General features: G+C 51.9%; 1 pseudogene; it reads left to right on the top strand.

Moving 5' to 3' along the window:
* The first annotated feature begins 235 nt into the window (after positions 1-235).
* Positions 236-3039, top strand: LOC133398978 (protocadherin gamma-A3-like; annotated as a pseudogene).
* Positions 3040-3115: the final 76 nt, after the last annotated feature.

Genomic DNA, 3115 nt, shown 5'->3' with positions numbered 1-3115 from the left:
TGATAAGAGGGAGTGGACGAGTCGTGCATTGTACTTTTCCAAATGATGTTTCGCTCGCCCCAAAGTGAGCAGTGAGCTCCTCGTGCAGTCTTGTCTCTGTCCATGGTGCTGAAGGGCAGCTTCCAAGGGATTTGTTGACCAGCGCTCGTTCTGAAGAATTCCCAATCAATAATCATCATTTCTATCACTTCTATTACTCTTACGCACACACCTTCCTTCCTGTAACTGTGTTGATTGACTGTTTGTTCAGGTGACAACCTCAACTCTGAAAATTTGTATTTATGTAAATTTTTGTATGATATTTAATGCAGTTATTTAACAGGACGGAGCATAGTCAAGATGTTTTTTTTCCCCTCCCATGTTGAAGCTTTTATTCTAAGTGGGCAGTTTGGCATATCGGCCTCTAAGGGGCGCTGTTACATGGTAAATGGATGTGTTGGCGCTGTGTGATGCAGTGCAGCTCCCTCCTCTGTCGCTGCCATTTGGCACCAGAGAGCTTCGCGTGAACAACGTCCAATCGTTGAGCTCAGATAACGCGCATCTGATTGCGCCTGCTTTGGTTCTGTCGTTTTTTCGATTGCTTGACTTTCTTGGAATATTGTAAATTTTCATATGGAGGCGAAAAACATTCATCCGAGCCGAGGAGGAATGCGATGGCGACGCGCGGCCTGCCTCTTTGTCTTTTGGTGTTTTTTTCTCAACGCAACCGAGGCCCAAATCCGCTACTCGATCCCCGAGGAGATGAAAAAGGCTCGCTCGTCGGAAATGTGGCCCAAGATCTCGGTTTGGATCTGAAAAGACTCCGTTCTGGGCGGGCCCGCATCGTGACCGGGGAGAACGTCCAGTACGCCGAGCTGAGGGCGGACAAAGGGCTCCTGGTTGTCCGTGAGAGGATAGATCGAGAACAGCTGTGTGGAGACGTGACGCCGTGCAGCTTCACCTTCGAGATTTTGTTGGAAAACCCCATGGAATTGCACCCGGTCACCATCGAAGTGTTGGACGTCAACGACAACGCGCCCACTTTTGAAAATAAACATTTAGAATTCGAAATAAGCGAGTCTGCTGCACTTGGCTCCCGTTTTGTTCTGGAGAGTGCGTATGATGCTGACGTGGGTGCAAACGGCGTGCAGAGTTACGTTTTAACACCGAGTGATCATTTTGTTTTGAAGCAACACGTCAGTCCGGGAGGAAGTAAACATGCAGAAATGGTCCTGCAGAAAGCCTTAGACAGGGAACAGCAGCCGCGACTTTCCCTTAAATTAGTGGCTGTAGACGGTGGGAATCCACAGAGGTCAGGTACGGTAAATATTGAAATTAACATTCAAGATGCAAATGATAATGTTCCTGTCTTCAATCAATCTTTGTATAAAGCTAAATTGATTGAAAATTCCCCAAAGGGCACTCAAATTCTCACTGTGAATGCGACAGACGCAGATAGCGGTTCAAATGGAAAAATAACATACTCATTTTCAAAGTCAAAAGCAGGAATTGCAAATTTGTTTCATATTGATGAGGTAACAGGATGCATATCTGTAGCAAACCAAATTGATTATGAAAAAGACAAAACAATCGAGTTCATGGTTGACGCCAAAGATCAAGGAGGACTGAGTGAGTCCACCAAAGTGGAAATCGAAGTCCTGGATTTGAATGATAACGTCCCCGTCCTCAACGTGATGTCCTTCACGAGTCCGGTTTCAGAAGACTCCCCGGCTGGTACCACGATTGGTATCATGAACGTGAAAGACCAGGATTCTGGCGAAAACGGTCACGTGAGGTGCGCCATCCAAGGCCGCGTTCCATTTCGCATGAAATCCAACGTGCGAAATTATTTTGCCTTGGTGACCGATGCCGATTTCGATCGCGAAAGCGTGTCCGAATATAACATCACGGTCGTCGCGTCGGACGCCGGCTCGCCTCCCCTCTCCGCCGAGAGAACTTTTCATTTGAAAGTTTCCGACGTGAACGACAACGCTCCTGTGTTTGCCGTCAGCTTTTATCGTGCCGACCTCGCCGAAAACAACTCGCCGGGTGTTTCCGTGCTGAGAGTGAGCGCCAAAGACCCAGATGAAAACCAGAACGCTCGTGTCTCTTACATGTTGGAGCAGGGCGAGATCGGGGGAACTCCGATTGCCTCGTTTGTGTCCGTGAACGCCCAAAGCGGCGTCGTCAGCGCCGTGCGCTCCTTCGACTACGAGCGGATGAAGCGGCTGGACTTTGCGGTGCGAGCGCAGGACGGAGGCTCCCCTCCTCTCTGCGGCAACGTGAGCGTGGGCATCCTGATCCGGGACCAGAACGACAACGCCCCTCAGGTCCTGTACCCGGTCCCGCCGCACGCCGAAACGGTGCCTCGTTCGGCAGACGCGGGCTATCTGGTGACTAAAGTGGTGGCCGTGGACGTGGACTCCGGACAGAACGCCTGGCTCTCCTATAAAGTGCAGCACAAATTTGCCACAGACAGGGGGGCGCTGTTTGAAGTGGGCCTCCACAATGGAGAAATGCGAACTGTCCGCCGAGTGACCGATAAAGACGCCGTCAAACAAAGACTGACCGTCGTCGTGGAGGACAACGGGCGGCCCTCTCGTTCGGCCACGGTGGCGGTGAACGTGGCGCTGGCGGACGGCTTCCCCGAAGTGCCGAGGTCGGAGTTCGCCGACGACTTTGAGCGAGGACGACGACGACCGGCTGACTTTTTACTTGGTCTCGGCTCTGGCTGCGGTCTCCTTCCTCTTCGTCGCCTGCTCGCTGCTTATCGTATCGCTCAAGGTGTACAGGTGGAGACGGTCTCGCGTCTTGTACCGCTCCGACCTCCCCGTCATTCCGTACTATCCGCCGCGCTACTGCGACACGTTGGGGACGGCGGGGACGCTCCCGCACGTCTACAGTTACGAGGCGTGCGCCGCCGCCAAGAGTCACGTGACGAACACGCAAGCCGTGAGTCAAAGTTTAGTGAGCGTGGACGGAGCGGACGCCGACGTGCCGCGCGGCGGCGAGCAGACGTCGGGGAACTGCTCTCGGATGTCGACTCTGGTGAGTCAATCAGTACATTTGTTTCAATCTATGTTTGTTTTCAGAATTTATATCTGGAGAAGCCTTGTTCTTGTATTGATACATATTT

This window comes from Phycodurus eques, unplaced genomic scaffold, assembly GCF_024500275.1.
Source record: "Phycodurus eques isolate BA_2022a unplaced genomic scaffold, UOR_Pequ_1.1 contig_707, whole genome shotgun sequence".
In the NCBI taxonomy this organism is placed as follows: domain Eukaryota; kingdom Metazoa; phylum Chordata; class Actinopteri; order Syngnathiformes; family Syngnathidae; genus Phycodurus; species Phycodurus eques.
This window is presented reverse-complemented; position numbering and strand designations above follow the sequence as displayed.